Source organism: Equus quagga, unplaced genomic scaffold, assembly GCF_021613505.1.
Source record: "Equus quagga isolate Etosha38 unplaced genomic scaffold, UCLA_HA_Equagga_1.0 154_RagTag, whole genome shotgun sequence".
Lineage (NCBI taxonomy): Eukaryota > Metazoa > Chordata > Mammalia > Perissodactyla > Equidae > Equus > Equus quagga.
Genome location: NW_025796937.1, coordinates 15,230 through 36,129, shown reverse-complemented (window position 1 = coordinate 36,129; position 20,900 = coordinate 15,230). Strand labels below are relative to the sequence as shown.

At 47.1% G+C, this 20,900-nt stretch overlaps 1 long non-coding RNA gene across 1 annotated transcript; it reads left to right on the top strand.

The window, feature by feature from the left end:
• The first annotated feature begins 2,042 nt into the window (after window positions 1-2,042).
• LOC124233149 (uncharacterized) lies at window positions 2,043-10,810 on the top strand. Its single transcript, XR_006886984.1, has 4 exons — window positions 2,043-2,145; window positions 3,008-3,143; window positions 10,507-10,610; window positions 10,750-10,810. It is a non-coding gene; the product is annotated as an uncharacterized LOC124233149 (long non-coding RNA).
• Window positions 10,811-20,900: the final 10,090 nt, after the last annotated feature.

The following is a 20,900-nucleotide window of genomic DNA, read 5'->3' as shown; positions in this document are numbered from 1 at the left end:
AGAGTAAATGAGAAAAAGCAAAGCCTTTCTCACAGCTCTGAGGGAGGTGCCAGGCCATGGGGCAGGCTGGGGGCTCCAGGCCACCCTCTACCCCCACTACCCCCGCTGGCCACTGTACTTGCCAGCCACACCCTCTCTCTCTTCGCCACCAAGCATTGTCCCTCCCCTCCTTGAAAGCACTGCTTCCAGCCTGCCCCCTCCTTTCTTACCCAGCCCACTTTCTATGTTTTCACCTCTCTTATCAGAAAAACACTAGGGCCATGAAGATTTGCTCACATTACCTGCTTTCTATAAAGCTTTTCATATCAGACCATTCACCCACAGGTTTAGTCAACTCATTTAAATGGTAAATCTGTGTGTGTGTGTGTGTGTGTGTGCGTGTGTGAGTGTGTGAGTGTGTGTCTGGGGGAGATGTGCTTCTCTTTTTTAGTCCCCTCACTGAACTCCCCACAGTGCCCAGACCGTGTCCTGCACACAGTCAGTCCTCTGGCAGGAGGCTGTTACTCAACCTGGTGTGGGGGCTCTGACCCCCTCCCCTAGGGCTGGGGGCTGGCGGCACCCACTGGAGGTGGGAGGGGGCTCCAAGGCGGGCAGAGGCCTCTGGTCACCTCCAGAGCCAACCTCAGGGAAGCTTTGAAAATACCCCATAGAAAGGACTCCCTTAGATGTCATTTTCTTCAATTCCATTTGTGGAGAGGAGGACATAGTGTGTGCGAGGTTTAATTCTTCCACATCAGCCATCAGCTTCGGAGGTCCAGGCCCCGAAGTCCTGGGTAGTGCAGGAACAGGGAGGCTGGGCGTCCGCTTCACCCCTGGGGCTGCTATTGGCTTTGCCAAGGCCTGGCCTCACAGGAACTGACCACCCAGAGGCATTTTCTCCCTGAGACTCAGAGACACACACAACGCCTGGTTGGGGGTGGGTGGAGTGGGGGTCTGAGGCCCAGAGAGGGGAGGGAACTCCTTCAGTGCCAGGCCCCCCAAGGGACCTCAGGCACGAGCCCCCTTGCAGCACCAATTCAAGGCAGTGCCGAGTCGCTGCCCCTCCACTTCCCTAAGGTGTCTCTAGTGGGGCAGGAGTCACGGTCAAGGGATTGTTTAGCCAGCAACACTTAGTTCTGGAGATGGCGTATTAGTTTTCTGTGGCTGCTGTAACAAACTACAACAAAAGGGGGACCTCAAACACGAAACATTTGCTCATAGTTTTAGAGGTCAGAAGTCTGGAATCAAGGTGTCTATATTTCCTTCTGTGAGATAATAGAAAAAATATGTATTGGTCTCTGCCCTCAGCTCCTTGTAAATTCCTAAGTGATAAGAGCACTAGGAGCATCTTTTGTTCTAATATTTGGTCTTTGACCCCAGTTCCTGAAACCCTTGTAATTTCCTGGGTGATAGGAGTGCCTTGTTCTTTTTTTTTTTAATTTAATTTTTTATTTATTTTTATTTTTATTTTTTTGAGGAAGATTAGCCCTGGGCTAACATCTGCTGCCAATCCTCCTCTTTTTGCTGAGGAAGACTGGCCCTGAGCTAACATCTGTGCCCATCTTCCTCTACTTTATATGTGGGACACCTATCACAGCATGGCTTGCCAAGCAGTGCCATGTTCGCACCGGGGATCCAAACCAGCGAACCCTGGGCTGCCGAAGCGGAACGTGCAAGCTTAACCGCTGTGCCATTGGGCCAGCCCCAGTGCCTTTGTTCTAATGAGATGACTCTGGGTGGGCTCCTAGATGGCTCCTGGATGGGAGCCGGTCACCAGGAAGACCAAGCCATGATTTGATCTTGGGGTTTTCAGCCCTGCTCCCTATTCTCTTGAGAAGGGAGAAGGGCTGGAAATGGAGTTAATGATGGATTGTGTCTATGTGATGAAGTCTCCATAAAAATCCCAACAGTACAGGTTTTGGAGAGCTTCTGGGTTGGTGAACACATGGAGGTGCTGGGAGAGGGCATGCCTGGACAGGGCGTGGAAATTCCATGCCCTTCCCACATACCTTGCCCTGTGCATCCACGTACTGAGAGGATGACTCACCCCAACTCAGCAGCGACAGAAGCTCCTATGCTCAGGACCTTCCCAGACTTCCCCCAAGTGTCTCTTCATCTGGTTGTTCATCTGTATCCTTTATCACATCCTGTCATAAACTGGTCAAGGTAAGTAAATGTTTCCCTGAGTTCTGTGAGCGGCTCTAGCAAATAATCGAATCCAAGGCTGAGGAGGTCATGGGAACCTTTGATTTGTAGACGAGTCCGACGGAGGAAGTTGTGGGTCACCTGGGGACCTGCTACTCGTGATTGGCATCTGAAGTTGGGGAGGGGGACAGTCCTGTGGGCCTGAGCCCTTAACCTGTGGGATCTGACACTATATCCAGGTAGACATTGTCAGAAGTGAGTTAAATTGCAGGACGCCCAGCTGGTGTCGCAAAGAATTGCTTGGTGTGGGAAAAAAGCCCACACATTTGATGATCAGGAGTGAAGTGTTCCGTGTGAAAGTAAAGGTGACACACAGGAAAGAAAGATACAGGAGGAGGAGAGACTGAGTTTTTACTAACACACCTCTGAAGAATTCCAGCTCCTGGTGGCTCCATGCCTTCCTTGGCTTGCCGCTTCAGTCTCCCTTTCCATCTTCACGTGGTCTTCTCTGTGTCTTCTCCTCTTCTGTTTCTTATAAGGACACTTGTCATTGGATTTAGGGCCCACCTGGATAATCTAGATTGAGCTCACCTGGAGATCCTTAATTATATTTACAAAGACCCCCTTTTTCCAAATAAGGTCGCATTCAGAGGTTCTGGGGGTTAAGATGTGGACATATCTTTTGGGGAGCCACCATTCAACCCACTATGTATGTCACTGGGCTGCCCCACTCCCCCAAATGCCAGTCAAACCCTGTTGTTTGTTTACTCTTTGTGGTAATGATAGCAATGGGAATGCTAATAGGTAGCATTTACTGAAGGCTTAACCAAGTGCCAGGCACCATGCGAAGCCCTTAACATCTATTAACTCATTTATTTGTCAGCCCAACCCTTTGAGGTGGGTCCTGTTATCTCCAAATTATAGATGAGAAGACTGAGGGTCAGAAAGGAGCTGTTGTTTGGAACAGGTTAACACAGAACTCAACCCCAGGACCAAACCCAGAGGGAACTTAGGAAAAGGTAAGAGACAGACGGGTTATGCCCATCTCCCCCAACCCCCGGCACCCCCAGGGGCTGGAGAGGGGGAGGAGCCAAGCAAGGTGATGGAGGAACTCTGGCAGGCACTGCTCTGCCCCTTCCAGCCATATTACCCCAGGCAGGGGCCTGGCCACTCAGAGCCTCAGTCAAGTGAGGTGTGCAGTGGACTCTTCCTGTCTCAGCCAGCCGTGTCTTGAGGACACATTAGGATCGCTTAGGAGCTTTTAAAAACCCTGATGTCCAGGCCACACTGCAGCCAGCTACAGCAGACTCTGAGGGTAGGATCCAGGCATGGGTGGCTCTTAAAGCTCCCCAGGTGATTCCACCTTGCAGCCCAGGTTGAGAACTGCTGCTCCGTTCTCAATTCTCTCGTTCGCTGTGTCCAGCCGGGAAGCCAAGGCTCTGCACCCTTGTCCTCAGGAGTTCCTGGATAGCTGAGACACTCGTCTGACTGGGTACAGGTGAGGGACACCTGAGGGCAGCAGTATGGGTTTGGGTGCAGCAAGAGAATGGGAAACAGGTCCTTTAGAGTGGGGATGGACGCCTGCCAGAGTCTTTGGATGGACGTGAGCTGAGTCTTTACAGGCCTTCTGGGCCTAGTCTCAGGGAGGAAAGGCCTGTAGGGCTCATGCATGACAAGCTCAGGGTATTAGAGAGTAGGGCAGGACACAGGGACTCCCACCTCTAGGCTGTGACCTCTAGGCTGAAGGGCCAGCAGGAAACAGATGGAGGATTAATGCCAATTGGGACCAGCTCTGGCTGGGCCTGATCAATCAGGACCACAGGCACACCTGTGGGATCCTTGCCCAGCCTGTCCATCACAGCTCTAATAGCTTGGGGAGCTGAGGCCGGAAAGAGCTGGCAATGGGAATCTCTGTCAGGACTGGGGAGATTGTGTGGCTGCCTCAGCTGAGGTGACTCTCAGACCGCTCAGGCTGCTGGAGCCAGTCAAAACCTGGAATTTCTTCCTGGGATGGCAGAAAGCAACCAAGAAGAAACAGGGAGGAAAATCCAAGGTTCCCACTTTTTTAAGAATGAGGAAGCGTGACCCTTCTTTGACCATTTGGGAACTAGCTTTTAAGCCTAGGTTAAGAATGCTTCTTGATTCCAAAAAAGAAAAAAAAGTCACTGTGGTTGGATTCCACCCAGCCTTCTAGACCCAATCTCGCCTCCTCCAGGGAGTCCTTGCTGTCTGTGTCAGTCCTTTCTTGGTCTCTCTGACCTGCCTCCTTCTGTCTCTATGTGTCTACCTCTCATGGGCTCTTTTTCTTTTCTTTCTCTCTCTCTTTCATGTATGTGTGTCTGCGTGTGTGTACATGCGTGTACTTCTGTCTGTCTGAGTCTCTCCTCTGCCCTCTACCCCTTAGAAAGCTCATTTTGCAGATGCTATTTTGTAGTGAAATTTTGGCTTCAGCCCCTCTTTCTTTCTCTGTCTCTCTTTCTGTCTCTTTCTTTCAGTTTCCCTAAGTCTGTCTGTGTCTCTTTCTCACTGTCTTGCTCTGTCTATGTGTCTCTCCCTGTCTGTTTCTCTCTCTGGTGTTTCTCTCTCTTTCTCGCCATCACTCTCTGACTCTCTCTTACTTAATCTTTATCTCCCTGTTGTCTCCCTCTTTCTTTCCCATTATATGAGTTTCCTGACTCTGTTGTTTCTTTTTTTCTGCTTTATCTCCCCAAACCCCCCCGTACATAGTTGTATATCTTAGTTGTGGGTCCCTCTAGTCGTGGTATTTTTTTTTCTGACTCTGTTTTTTCTAATAGACGATGACAGTCATAGAAGCAAGAATGTTAGTGCTAGAGAGAGAGAGGGGAAAGGGGGGAGACAGAGACAGAACTCACTCAAATCCACTCCTAGAAAAGCTGACAACTGTGTGGGGACCAGAGGCCTGGACCCTGGATGCCCAGGCTGGGCTTTTTCCCTGGCACTAAACTGCCACCATCACTGGCTGTCAGGATTGTTAATGCCCAGCTGGCTGGCAGAGGTCAGGTGCCAGGCACAGAACTCCCTGGGGTGGGCCACAGAAGGGCCCAGCCCCAGACAGGACCCTGCCCTCCCGACCAGAGTCACAGCTCTCCAGGCCCACAGCTCGGCCTTCCAAGTCTTGTTTCTGGGAAGCCAGATTGAATTAGCTGCTGGGTCCATCTGGGCAACCCTTGGCCTAATAGCATTTGGCAGCTCATGCCTCAATGCCAACCCCAGCCTCCGCGGCCTCACGGCCAGAAATCCAATTTGCCACAGCTTAATTGAGCCCTGGACTCCGGGGGCATCGGCCCGCAGGCCCTCCCGCCCAGCCAGCAGCAGATTTCCCGGTGATTAGGAGGAGGAGGAAAAAACAGCAGGAGCCAAGTTAATTTCAATTACCCTCATTTTCTCCTTGGAGTAGCACACACCTCTCCCTCAGTGCGCCTCTGTGTCAGCTGCAGTGGACGCTGATAAGTATTAAGTATTTGGAGCGCTCTGGGTGCCACAGACACCTTGCATTTATCTGCTGACTGTTCAGAGAGCAGATTGTGCCCCCCACCTGTTGGCCTGCAGAGTTTAGTCATATTCTACGGAGCCCAGAGAAGCAAGCTCAGAGATGCTGTCAATGCCCAACTTGCCATAGACCTGAGTATCCCATGGTCACTGGCTCCAGTCTGCTTCTGGGGGAATCAAAGACTGGGATCCCCTAAGGTTTTATGACTCTGGTAAGAATCACCCCTCTTCTCTCCACTCTCCCACCATCCTCCTGGGAGCTCAGCTAGGGCAGCCACCTCTGCTGAGATGGCAGTTTGATAGCTGTGGTCTCCTGGGGAGGGACTAGCTAAGTAGGAGGCAGCCACCTTTCTTATGCCTGGAGATGCAAGGTCCAGACTGTGTCCAGAGCTGCACCCTGTCCAGACTCAAAATGATACCGGCATCAGTCCTTAGGGATGATCAAGTCCAACACTGAGGCCCAGAGGCTGGAGGCCACTTGTTCAAGATCACGCAGCAAGGCAATGGAGAGCAGGATTCAGTCATATAACCCTCAGTCTGGGGGCCTATTCTCCAAGCTGGAGCCTTCTCCATCTGACTGGGGAAATAGACACTCCTGAGTGGGTTCCCCACCCCTAAGCATGCTCACTCACCAATCTCTCAGAGGGGTGGGGCCTAATGAGGGGCAAGTTCTGTGTCGGGCCAAGTCCACGTATCCTGGCATTCGGCTGGATTCATGAATTCATGAGCTACAAGGAACCTCCACGTGTAGTTGTGGAGCCTCAGCTTCCACACAGACGCCCCCCATCTGCCAGGGTGGCCCACCCAGCTTAGCACCATGGCAAACCCCAGGAGCTTGAATCAGGAGTTGTGGAGACAGTCCCAAAAGTGCTGCTTGGCCTCAAGCCACGGAGAGAGGGAGATGCCTTTAGGGTTGCAGCCCGAGGGCCCAAATCCCAGAGTTGTCTGGGTCTCCCGGCACCACAGCCTTTGCAGGACCCGAATCCCCCAGGAGGTCTTCAGAACTCCCCCTCCTCCTTCTAGCCTCCTAGAACTGCCGTGGTGGTGGAGCAGGATGATGTCCTGGGCCCTGCGTCCTGGGGACAGGGAAGCCTCAGGGACTCAGGAAAGCAGCTTGAGGGAAGAGGGCTCCATTAGGATCTGGTCCAAGGCTGGGAAAAGGAAGAAGTGACCTGAAAATAAGCTGAGGATGGGAGGAGGAGATGACCGGCACTTGTGCCATTGAGGTCACTTGATTTCTTCCCAGTGTGAGCACTGGCAGGAGGCTGAGGGAATGTAGTGAAATCTGTCCTGTGTTTGAACCTGCCAGAACTGGCCTAGGCCTGGCTTCTCTAAGGCTGCCCCTGGTCTTGACAATGGGCCAGGAAGCCTCAGATCTTCAGCAACAGGTGGGCCTGGGTGGAGCATCCTCCCCCACCCACAGCTGGTCTCCTGACAGCCACCTCTGAGAGGCCAAGGGCCACCGTCCTTCCCTCAGGAAGGAAGGCAAGCCCCAGGTTGCTGTGAGGCCCTGGCCCTCTCATCTCATTCCTGATGAACCCTGGCACAACAGACCACCCTTTATATCCTCTCCCTCATTCAAGTGATGGATCAGTGACCAAAAGTTCTAAATCCACAACAGCAAAGAGGACAGAAAGGGGCCAGTAGTAGACAAGTGATCTCAAAACAGTTCTGGAAGATAGGAAGGAGGTAGAGACCTTTGGGATGGAATACAGAGAGCAGAAGCCCAGAAAACATGCAGAGGGACTGGAGCCAAGGGGGCTCACCTGTCTGCCACGGGACCCTCAGAGAGCCTGGAGGCTTAGGGCAGGTATCACAGAGGGCAGAGTGAGAAGCGGGGCTGGAATAGGCAGAGCAATGAAGCTCTAAGTTTGGACAGTTAATGCCGCTTCCCCTGAGTCGTGAATGTACTGGGCACTTACCCCAAGGAAGAAAATCAGAGCTTCTTCTCTAATGATAACTGAATAAACTGCCTGGTGAGAGTGGGCACTGCTAGTGTGGTTATCAGCACTCCTGAATAAGCCGTCCTTATTCTAGCACTTAGGGGCCTCCTGGTGTAACATCTGGTTCTCCATCTATTCATGCTGAGCTCTGCCCACATGCACAGAACCCCAGGCCAGCCTGTTTAAAGACGAAAGGATGCCAGGTAGCCCCACACATTAGGCAAAAGGTTCCAACATGAAGGAGAAAGAGCAAAAGAAGCCCTCAGAGCAAATTCAGAGAATAAAAGATAATTTTAAAAAGAAAGAAAGGAAATTTGTATCCTCAGGAAATGAGGCCTCTTAAAAGAAAAAAACAGGGCTATCTCTGATGGTCTAGCGGTTAAGTTCCACATGCTCCACTTCAGCAGCCCAGGATTCAGTTCCCGGGTGCAGAACACACCACTCATCTGTCAGTAGCCATGCTGTGGCAGTGGCTCACACAGAACTAGAAGGACTTACATCTAGAATATACAACTATGTACTGGGGCTTTGGGGAGGGAAAATAAAAGAAAGAGGAAGATTGGCAACAGATGATAGCTCAGGGCAAATCTTGTCCAGCAAAAAAAAAAAAAAAAAAAACCCAGAATGTTAAGAAAAAAGGAACAGTTAGAGAAAGAAATAATTTTTAAAACTGAGGTAAAATATACATAATATAAAATTTACCATTTTAACCATTTCTAAGTGTATGCAGCTCAGTGGCATTAGGTACTTTCACACTGTACTGCGACCATCACCACCATCCTTCTCCAGAAGGTTTCTCATCTTGCAAAATGTAACCATGTGTACCCATCAAACACAAACTCCCCACTCCTCCCTCCCCACAGCCCCTGGCAACCACCCGTCTACTTTCTATCTCTATGACCTGGACTATTCTAGGTACCTCATGTAAGGGGAATCACACAGTATTTGTCCTTTTGTGACCTGTTTATTTCACTTAGCATAATGTCCTCAAGGTTCATTCGTATAGTGTATGTCAGAATTTCCTTCATTTTTAAGGCTGAATAATGTCGCATTGTGTATGGAAACAAAGTGCCCATCAATGCATGAATGGATAAAGATGTGGTATATACATACCATGGCATACTACTCAGCCATAAAAAAAGATGAAATCTTTCTATCTGCAACAATATGAATGGACCACGAGGGCATTTATGCTAAGCAAAGTCAGTCAGATGGAGAAAGCCAGTACATAGTATGATTTCACTCATGTGGAAGATTAAAACAACAACAAACAAACACATAGATACAGAGATTAGATTGGTGGTTACTGGAGGGGAAGGGGGGACGGAGGAGGGCAAAAGGGGTAAAAGGGCACACATGTACAGTGATGGATGGCAATTAGACTCTGGGTGGTAAAGACAATGTAGTCTACACAGAAATCAAAATATAATGATGTACACCTGAAATTTATATAATGTTATAAGCTAATAAAAATAAATATTCCTTTGCGTGTATATACCACATCCATCCATGGATACTTGGGCTGTTTCTACCTTTTGGCTATCGTAAATAATGTTGTTATGGACACAGGTATTCAAATATAAAAGAAATAACTTTAAAAAAATAATTTTTTTTCCTTCTTCTCTTCAAAGCCCCCCAGCATGAGACTGTATGTTTTAGTTGTGGGTCCTTCTAGTTGTGGCATGTGGGATGCCGCCTCAGCATGGCCTGACAAGCAGTGCCAGTTCTGCGCCCAGGATCCGAACCAGCAAAACCCTGGGCCACTGAAGCAGATCATGTGAACTTAACCACTCGGCCACGGGGCCGGCCCCAAGAAATAACTTTTGAAAATTTAAAACATGCTTGCCATAATAAAACTTGCAATAGATGGTTTGGAAAATAAAGTTGGTGAAATCTCCAGAATGTGGAACAAAACGTCAAAAAGAAAAATATACGAGAGGAGAGAGGCTACTTAAAGAAATAATTCAAGAAGTTCAACATCCAAACAGTTGGCATTCTGGAAAGAGGAAAGAGAAAAACAAAGGCAAAAGAGTTATCAAAGAAAGAATCAAAGAGAATTTCCCAGGGGCATGGGATGGCCATGTGGAGGCCCTACTGTATGTCATGTACCACGTGATACCGGGGCTGTAAGAGACACAGTCCTGCCACATGGTGCTGAGAGTCTTGGGAGACAGAGAGACAGAAACCAAGCAGTTGCACAAATTAATGTAAAATTGCAACTAGAATACACATCACAAAGAAGGCTATGGAAACTTAGGCCAGAGAAGGGTCTCTGAGACAGGGACATCTGAGGCCAGAAGTAATCAGGCAGGAGAGGGAGGGAGGAATGTTTGGGGCAAGCGGAACAGCATCTGCAAAGACAGTGTGGCCAGAGGGAGCATGATGAGCTTGAGGAGCTGAAAGAAGGCCTGTGAGGCTGGACTACCAAGAAGCTTCCTAGGTGTTGTGGTGGGTAAGGGGTTGGGCAGACCACACGGGGCTCTGAGGGCCCAAGAGCAGTAAGAAGCCAGGTCTTAGAAACCAAAGCAGGTCCCTAGGGAGAAAGGAAATGCTTTCTATTCCTTCTGGACACCAGGACCAAGAAACAAAGCACAAGTTAAACCCTCAGCTGCTACCTCTCCACTCTGGTACTTGGTGGGACATCCAGGTCCCCTGGAAGAAGCGAAATCCGGCCTGGCCCTGCAAACCACAAGGGGGTGCTGTGAGGCTCAAACCAGAGAAAGGCTAGCAACCTATCCCTTAGACAAAATCACAGGTACCCTTGTCCTAAAAGCTGGGATGGAGAACTGGTGACTGATGGGGTGAGCTGGAGGAGAGGTGCTCAGACTGGTGGATGCACATTTAGGCAGTTTCTACTTTCCATGCATGAGTGCCACTGCAATGCATACATATTTATGCATTCATTTTGCGCATCTGATTATTTCTTTAGGATCAATTTCTAGAAATGGAATTTCTGGTGCAAACAGATGGAAAGTTTTTAGGGCTTTCACCCTACAGCACAGTGGAACCAATTTACAGCCCCAGCAGCAGAATGTGAGTGTCTGTTTATTCAAACTCTTCCCCTGTCTGGCTGTTACTTAAAAAATATCTTTCTGATCTATGCCAGTTCAGCCGCAAGAAGAGGTACCTTGTGGTTTAAGTTGCAGTTCTTTTCTTTTCTTTTTTTTTTTAGGAAGATTAGCCCTGAGCTAACATCCACTGCCAATCCGCCTCTTTTTGCTGAGGAAGATTGACCCTGAGCTAACACCCGTGCCCATCTTCCTCTACTTTATATGTGGGACACCTGCCACAGCATGGCCTGACAAGTCCACACCTGAGATCACGGCCGGGGAACCCCAGGCCACCGAAGTAGAGCCCTCGAACTTCAATACGACACTGGATCTGCCCCAAAGTTGCATTTCTTTTGTTACTATTATTGTTACAAATGGCTTCACATGTTTACTGATCATTTACACTTAGTTTTAAATCACATGTCTGTTATGCTCCGTGCCTATTCCTACTGGGGTGGTGTCTTTTTCCTATTGATTTGTAATGATATCAACACTTTTTCAGATATATATTGAATTGTCCTAATTTATCCTTTGCCTATTAATTTTGTTTATGATTTTTTTGATGCACAAAATCTTTTTGCTGTCATATTTTTCAATCTTTCCCTTATGGTTTCTACTTTTGATATTAAACTTAGAATGGCTTTCCCCACATGGACATTATATGAGTATTTTCCTCTGTTATCTTTTTGGTATCATTTATTATATTTAATTCTTTATCCGGTTTGAAATTTATGTTAGTATGTGGTTTGGGGAAAGATCAAATTCTTAATTTTCTAAGCCATATTTATTCATTTCCTACCCATTTTGAAATGCCACATTTGTCATATTCTGAATATTTAAAGTACACCTTGGGGGGCCGGGCAGGTGGTGCAGCGGTTAAGTGCACACATTGCGCTTTGGCGGCCCAGGGTTTGCCAGTTCAGATCCCAGGTGCGGACATGGCACCGCTTGGCAAGCCATGCTGTGGTAGGCATCCCACATATAAAATAGAGGAAGATGGGCACGGATGTTAGCTCAGGGCCAGTCTTCCTCAGCAAAAAGAGGAGGATTGGCAGCAGATGTTAGCTCAGGGCTAATCTTCCTCAAAAAATAAAATAAAATAAAATAAAGTACACCTGGGTCTTCAGGGCTCTATATTACATTACATTAGTATATATCATAGCCCCTTACGTTATTTTTTTCTTTCAGTACTTATTTGACTATTCTCTCCCATTTACCAGTGTTGTTTAGAATTAATTTATCAAGTTCCCTACCACTCTCCTCCCAAGCAATTCCTTTAGGATTTTGATTCTAAATTTATAAATTAACTCGACGATAACTTCCCATTCAGAGATATTGTTCCCTCTCTGACTCAGACACCTCACATTAGAGCATATTTACCAGAAACCAAGGTCAAAGGCAGTATGTCCAGTGGGCTCCTGGCCAGGCCTTGAAAGGCCCATTAGGAGGAGGCCATCCCTCCATCTTCATTAACTCCTGTGCCCTGGGGGCCAGGCCAGAGTTCTGGGAAGTAGGAAGGGCCTTTCCACAGCTCTCCCCACATGCCACCTGCTCCCCACTGCGAGGATGGGCATGCTGGGGAGCAACTGCAGATTCATCGTACCCTGGCTCCCACACTGGCACGGGTACCTGGAGTGAGAGTCATGGGCTCCAGGGAGGGGGAGGGAGCTTGCCTTCCAGCATCCTGGGGTCCTGATTAGGGGGTGGAGTCCCCTGGGAAGGACAAGAATGCAGATGTCCTGATTCTAAGCTAACTCTCTCTATAGGATTGATGGGAGAGAGAGAGAGAGATTAAGAGAGGTTTCTAATGACAATTTACAAGAGTAGAAGAGAAAAACAAGGAGAGCACAAAAGAGATAAAGTGAGGATGAGCTGCTTTCCCCAAGAGATGTCATACCACAGCCTCCCAGACCTCAATGCCCCCATTTCCCTTCTCTCTGCTCACCCCACCCCACTCCCACCTCCACTGCCCTGGATAAAATATAGTAGGTGGACCAGCAGCATCCACATCACCTGGGAGCTTGTTAGACATTAGAAACTTAGACCCCACTTGGGTCCTGCTGAGTCAGAATCTGCATTTCAAGAGAACCTCCAGGTGATCCACGTGCACAGCTAAAGTTTGAGAACTGCTTGAAAGGAGCCAGGGAGGGGAGATGCCAGGATCTGGAGACTCGCTGAGCTGAATGGAGCTCTCAGTAACAGCTGAGACAAGGACCTACCTGGCACCCTCTCTCCTGAGACAGGTCTGACCTCAGGATCAGCACCTGGGCCCAGGTCAAAGCTGAAAAGCAAAAGAACTAGTTTCAGCAGGAACCAGCCTATTTTCTGCATTGACAGCTGAGTGGAATGAGCGACAAGCTTGAGGTCAGTGTGACACACACTGGGGTTCCCATTTGTAGCGCTTCCCCTTACAGGGGCTGTGACCTGGGGCCCCTCTCTGGCTCTCTGTTGACTTCCCTGTGAAATGGCAATCACTATGCCACCTCATTGACTTGATTGGAGAGTGCTGTTGCCCCAGTAGGTGTTTATTACAAAGGATAATATCTTGAATTTCTACGATACTGCCAATAAGTGTTTTTCCAAGCCAGGAAGATATTATTATGTTTGCTTCAGTCCAGGATGAGTAGGAGCAAGTCACTAATTCATTCAACAGATATTTATTGAGCATCTACTCTCTGTCCAACACTGTGCTAGGTGCCGGTGGATATGGTGCTAACAAAACCTGTTTCTCCCAGAATTAGTTTCCTAGGGCCGTCATAACAAAGTACCACAAACTGGGTGTCTTAAAGCAATAGAAATTTATACTCTCCTAATTCTGGAGGCAAGGAGTCCAAAATCAAGCTGCGGGGAACACTGGTTCCTTCCTGAGTTTCTGGGGGAGAATCTGTCCCATGCCTCTCTCTTAGCTTCTGTGGTTGCTAGTCGCATTCCTTGGCTTGTGGCAGCCTAACTCCACTCTCTGCCTCTGTTACAACACGGCATTCTCCTTGTGTGTCTGTCTCTGCACCTTATTTCCCTCTTCTTATAAGGACACCAGTCATTGGATTAGGGTCCCCTTTAACTCAGTATGACCTCATCTCAATGAGATTATACGTACAAAGATCTCATTTCCAAAAAAGGTTGCATTCACAGGTTCTGGGTGGTGTCAAACATAAAGCCAAACACTAGTTAAAGTGGTAAGGGTAGACTTTACTCAGTAACAACCATTACAACAGGGAAAAGAGTTCACAAACTCAACTTGCATTTGTGCAGAGGTGACTGGGCATTTTAAAGGGAGAATAGGTGGGGCCAGCCCAGTGGTGTAGCAGTTAAGTTCACATGCTCTGCTTCTGGTCCAGGGTTTGTGGGTTTGGATCCCAGGCACGGATCTACACACTGCTCATCAAGCCATGCTGTGGCAGCATCCTAAATACAAAAAAAAAATAGAGGAAGAGTGGCACAGATGTTAGCTCAGAGCTAATCTTCCTCAAGCAAAAAGAGGAAGATTGGCAACAGATGTTAGCTCACGGCCAATCTTCCTCACCAAAAAAAAAAAAAAAAAAAAAAGGAGGGAGTTGGGTTCTCTCTAGGAATGCAGCCTTGAGCTGTCAGAAACTACGTTAGTGTTTATTCAGGTCTTTTGGTGTGGGGGTGGGAGGGTGGACAAAATCATTTGCGCTGACAGTCTGTAGTTTTCATAGGCCTGAGTTGAGGCCTAATAGAAAAGAGAGATCAGAGGAGCCTCTTAAGTTTGGTCAAGAAGTAAGTCTTTGTGAGTGAACATGAATTTTTGGGAAACACTATTCAACCCAGAACACTCACCCAGTCCTCCCATTGCAGTAAGTGGCTCATCATTCACCCAGTTATCCAGGCCCAATCCTAGGAGGCATCTTTGATGCTCTCTGTCCTCTTCACCCTCCCCACACTTCCAAATCCCCACAAAGCCTTCTGACAGCTGCATTTCTGGCTTGTCCACCGCTCTCCATCTCCACCTTCCCACCCAGGCCCAGCTGCCACCATCTCTAGCCTGGACTCCCTCAAGCCCCTAGCTGGCCCCCCACTCCCACTTTAGACCCCTAGGCTCTTGTCTTTGGCTAGTGGCCAGAGCAAGCCAATTAAAGCAATCACGTCATGTCAGTTCTTCTGCTTAAAACCCTCTGGAAAGAAATCTAAACCTTTTGCTTGGTTCTAAGGCCTCAAATGCTATGGTTCCTGCCTCCCTCTGTCTAACCACATTTTCGACTGTTTGTCCCCTTGTTCATGCCACGTCAGCCACACACACCAAGTGTGCCCATCTGCACAGACTTTGCCATCTCCTGTTCCCTCTGCCTGGAATACTCTTCCCCCAGAGCTCCCAAAGCTTGGCTCCTTCTGGTCATCTGGGACTCAGCGTAAATGTCACCTCCTCAGAGAGCTAAATTACCCTCTCCTTGTCACTCCGTATCACATCACTCCACTCTGTTTGCTTCAGAGGTTATTCTGCACATCTATTTCTTGACTTGTTCACTGTCTCCGCCTCCCCAACCCACCCCATAGAATGAATGAGAATAAGGACTTTGTTTTCTTCACTAGTGTGTCCCTAGGACTTAGAATAGTGACTGAGAGATAGTAACTGCTCTGTAAATGTTTGCAAACAAAAGAACAGACAGGCTTATTCTTCATCCTCATGAGGCTTCTGTCCAAACTTTCTGTTGGACTGTTCCCAACTGGCTGTCTTCCAGACCAACCCAAGGCAGCGGTTAAAATATAGATTCCCAGGCATCACCTCCAGATGAATGACTGAATTTCCAGGGGAGGGCCCTGGGAATCTTTACTTGAGGACCCTGCTTTAGATGAGCAAGAATTGGTTCAGGTCAGGGCCCTAGGAGAAAGGCTTTCTTTTTTTTTTTTTTAAATCCTGTGGCTAGCCATACGTGCTCTCAAGAGGACATTGATAGCTTCATCCAATCTTGCTTCATCTGGCTATCAATGCCTGGCATGCAGGAAGCACTAAGAACTACTAGTTGGGAGGAAAATGAAATGAGATGTGTACTTGGTTGTCATAACTTTCCTGATGCAGTAGAGGGATCACTGGTCTGGGAACCAAGATGACTGGGTTTGCACCCCAGTTTTGCTGCTTCCTAGTTGGGTAGTCTCTGAGCCTTGGTTTCCCCATGTGTAAAAAGAGAGTAATAGTACTTAGACCATGGAGTTGTTTCATTCTTTCATTCATTAATTCAAGTATTTATTCATTCCTTCAAACATTTATCAAGTATCTTCTGCATTCCAGGACTGCGCCAAGGCACAGGCGATATAGAAATGAGCAAGAGTCAGTCATTGCAAGGAAAAGCAATATATGTGTCCCCAGGACCGGAAATGCCCCACCCTCTTGCTGCCTGTAGCTGTAGTCTCAGAGAGGTCCCAGAGTAACACAAGAGAAAGAACCAGCTCCAGCACGCAGAGTCTCATGGAACTTTAATTAAGTCTTGATCTCTCCAGCATTGTGGGGACAGGCATGGGACTTCCCAAGCTAGCTCAAAGGAGGTAACTTTCCTCAAAACTTACATGTGATAAGACCACTTCCTATACTACAAATATTCATTCACTTATCCATACAATAAGTATTTATTGGGTATTTACTACTATTCCTATGGGGTATTGTGCAACTGGTGGAGGAGGTTGCCATTTCCAGTAAAAGAAACATTTGGATAAGAAGCAGGTTCGAGGGAAGATTGTGAGGTCAGTTCTGGAGAGTCTGAGTTTAAGGGCCCTGTGAGAGGCACATCCCTGGAGCTTAGAGGAGGTAACTTGTCTCTAACGTATGGAAGATATTGGAAGCCGTGCGTGTGGGTGGCACTAGGGAGAAAGTGCAGAATCCCCTCCCACTGCAGAATCTCTCCGACTCTCATCATCACAACAACCCGCACTCCCTAATAAAAAGTGGGAAGCGTCCTCAAGGAAGGCAGAGGGAGGGAGCTCTTCTTTGGAGGCCACCAGTCACTCTGCCTTTCTTCTTTCAGGCCCTGACATCTTACCTACAGCACTTGCCAGAGCACTGCAGGAATCTCCCCTTCGTCTAGGTGCTCCCAACGTCTCTGTTGTGAAAGGAAGGAGGGTTCATCATGAAAGTTTTTAGCAGCAAACAATTTGAAAGTAAAATTTTGAAAATCCCATTTAAGATAGCATCAAAATTTGTCAAATCCCTAGGAATAAATTTAGCAAACCTCTACACTGAAAACTATAAAACATTGCTGAAATTAAAGAAGACCTAACTGAATGGAGAGGTCTGTCATGTTTTGGGTTGGGAGACACAAAATGCCTAATATACCAGTTCTTCTCACAATTGATCTATAAATTCAATGTAATCCCCATCAAAATTCCATCAGGCACTTTTTTTTTGGATTTGAAAAGCTGATTTTAAAATGTCTATGAAAATTCAAAGGACTTAGAACAACTAAAGCCATTTTTAAAAGAAGAACAAAGTTAGAGAACTTACTCTATCTGACTTCAGGGCTTCCTTCAAGCTACAGTAATCAAGAGCATTTAGTACTGGTGGAAAGCTAGACACAGATCAATGCAACAAAAAAATAGTGTCCAGAAATAGACCCACACATATCTGGTCAACAGATTTTTTACAAAAGTGCTAAGAAAATTCAATGGGAAAAGGAAAAGTTTTTCAACAATTGTTCTGATCAACTGGACATCCACTGGAAAAAAAATGAACATTGATACAACCACCATATCCAAACTTACTTAAAAATGGATCAGAGACCAAAATGTAAAACCTAAAACCATAAACTTTTAGACAAAAAAAAAAAGAGTATCTTAACAAGCTTGGGATAGGCAAAGATTTCTTAGACTACAAAAAGCACATGTAAAGGAAAAATTGATAAACTGGACTTGATCAAAATAAAAAACCATTGTTCTTTGAAAGTCATCATTAAGAAAATGAAAAGGCAAGCCACATTCAGGGAAAAAATATTTGTAACATATCTATCAGACAAAGTACTTGTATCCAGAATGTATAAAGAACACTTACAACTCAGTAATAAGAAAACAAGCAACCCGATAGTAAAATGGGCAAAAGGTTTGAAAAGACACTTCACAGAGAAGATATACAAATGACTAATAAACGAGTGAAAAAATTCTCAATATCATTAGTCATCAGGGAAATGCAAATTACAACACATTCACCACAATAGCTAAAATTTAAAAAGCTGACCATACCTAATGTTGGTAAGGATGTGGAGCAATTGAAACTCTCAGACTGTTGGAAGGAATGTAAAATGATACAACCACTTTGGAAAACTATTTGATAGACTCTTTAAAACGAAACCTACACTTACCATGTGACCCATCCATTTCATTTGTAGATACTTAACCAAGAGAAACAAAAACAAATTTCCACACAAATACTTGTCCATGGAAATTCATAACTTTATTTGTAATGATAAAAAATTGGAACCAACCCAAATTTCCACCAAGTGAACAGCTGAACTGTGATATAGCCATACAATGGAATACTATTCAGCAGTAAAGGAAAAAAACTGTTGACACACACAACAAAATGAGTGAATCTCAAAAGCACTACACTAAAGGAAAGAAACTGGCCACTCCGCCCCCCCCATCGCCTCAATGCACTCCCCCCGGCCGCCCCCGGCCAAAAGAGGACACACTGCGTAATTCCGTTTAAACAACATTCTACAAAGTGCAAACTAACCTACAGGAACAGCAAGCTGATCAGCGGTTGCCTAGGACAGGGGTGGAGGGAGTGACAGATTACAAAGGGGCACAAGGAAACTTCTTCTCGAGGTTATGGAAATGTTGTCTTTCTGAAGTTTGGTTTCATGGGTATATGTAAATATCAAAACTGATCAAATTGTACATTTTAAATATTTGTAGTTTATTGTACTTCAATTATACTTCCATAAGGTTGGAAAAGATCTTTTAAAAACATGTGAAACTAATCTATAGCATTAGAAGCCAGAACAGTGACTCCCTCTGGGGGAACAGCGAAGGGAGAGGGCGCAGGCGTCGCTGGGGGCTGTCTGTGCTCTGCATCTTGAGCAGGGTGCTGGTGCACAGGTGTCTCCAGTTCGTGAAAATTCATTGAGCTGAACATTTATTACTTGTGACCTTTCATATATACATATCATATATATATACACACCTTGATAAAAAGGGTTTTTAAAGAAAACTTTCCCCAGGCCTTAGATGAGTGAGAGAGCTGCAGGCAGTCTAGGGGGGAAGACTCTGGACTCTGGAGTCAGCCTGCCTGGCCTCAGCGTCCCCGTGCATCCGCTTGCTAACTGTTGACCTGGGGCAAGTTTTTAAATCTGTCTGAACTTCAATTTCCACACCTGGAAAAAAATAGAGGTAATAACAGCACTCCTGTCATAGATCTTTTTGTGATCAACTGAGATGAAAAGAATAATAAAAATGTTTACATTTATTGAGCACTTATTCTATGCAGGGCCCTGCTGGCACTTTATAAGTTTTAGCTTGCTTATTTTTCACAGCAAGTATAAAGAAGATATTCTTGAATTCCTATTGAACAGAGGAAAAACATGAGGCAGAGAGAGGTCAAGTAGCTTGTCCAAGGTCACATAGCCAGTGAGTGGTGGATTGTAAGCTAGGAGGGCTGACTCCATGACTAACCTGCAGTCTTCCTTCAAGCCTTTACCTGATGCCCCAGCGCAGTGCCCAGCAGAGGGGAGCACGGAGGAAGTGTTATTTGCCATCCTTATTGTTACTTAAGATGTCTCCATTGTAAAGGCTTCTAGCAAAGGAAACAAAAGAAAATCAGGCCCTGCCAGCGCAGATTTTTAAATCAGCAGCCCCTTAAGCTGAGAACCCCAATTCCCTGTGAGGATTAGGCGTTCTCATCAGTGTGCCGAAACCATGGCTGAGAGTGCTAGCCTGCTTCTCTCTCTCCCCCACCAGGCCATCCGTCTCTGAAGCAAAGGGCCTGGCATGTTCTCCATGTTCTCCACATTAAAAGAATGAGTGAAAGGGGAAATTGGAATAGAGATGTTCTCAGGTCCCCTTTTAGTCTATGAGAGTCTGGAGACCTTGAAGTCCGAAGCTTCCCCCACACAGCATCTCATCCAGGAGCCCATTTCAGCCCATCCTTTACACAGTGCTGTGCTGGGGCTGGAGATGGAAGGTGTGTGGGTTGGGCACCAGGTAAAGCAGATGCTGAGATGCATTTCGGAGATTTAAGAAGGTTGTAAGGAGAGGTGGTGACTGTGGAAGATAAGACGGGGAGGAAGCAGGATTGGGCAGGGCAAGCCTTCAGACTGTGATGCAGATCTGACAAAGTCTTGGCCAACCCAACTGGGGCCTCTGGAGTCCTGGGCTGGGCAAACATGGTCAGGCCCCTGGAGCCTTGCTGTGCTCAGCCATTGGCTGCAGCTGCCTGGGAAGGGTGTGGCTTCTACTCAAATGCAGAGGCAACACTTGAAGATGCTAGCTGCTGGAGGCAGGCAGCTAACTTCACTCCTGGTAGCGGAGAGATCTGAGCATCTTCATCGCACTCATGCACAGGAAGAAAAACACCCAGTGCCTGCCAGCCCTGCTGCCCTGCTCACAGCGCTGTTGGAGAAACAGGATCTGGCTAGTGTCTGGTCTCCAGTGGCACCTGGCCTGGCTTTTCCTCTAGAACCGCCTGCCTTTGCCTGGGCACCAAGGGACACCTGGGGGCCCAAGTGGGACCAGATATAAAGAATCAAATACTGACTAGGGTCCTTCAAGACCGCAATACTGAGGTCTGTTAAGAGCTGGAACCATAAAGATTGGGAGAAATCTGGGCAGGCTTTCTGAAGAGGACACTGAATGCCCAGATACCTCTGATAAGAGGGAAGAACAGAGGAGGTCATTCAGGATACAATAGAGCAGACTCCTTAGACTTAAACCAAGGGTTGGAAAAGCTTAATTTCCTGCCTCCCTCAGAACTCTAGGACGTAAACCCACATCATTAGTTACGACCCTGATGATCGAAGAAGCAAAAGTCAGGATTACCTTGTGGAAGGATCATCCAACTATTAAGCACCTACTGAATGCCTAAGCAGATCTGAGCAAAAATTCCTGCCCCTCCCCAACCCCACATCACTAGGTGTGGCCACCACTTCAACGGCCCAGTCGTTGTGCTGTGTGCTTTACCTACAGTGTCTCCTTTAATCATCAGGACAGCCCTATACATGAGGAAAAGGAGAAAGCAACTTGTCCAAAGTCATTTAGTCCCCAAGTGGCAGAGCAAGATGGGAACCCTTGTCTGTGACCTCACAGCCTTAACTACAACCCTAAGTTTGAAAGC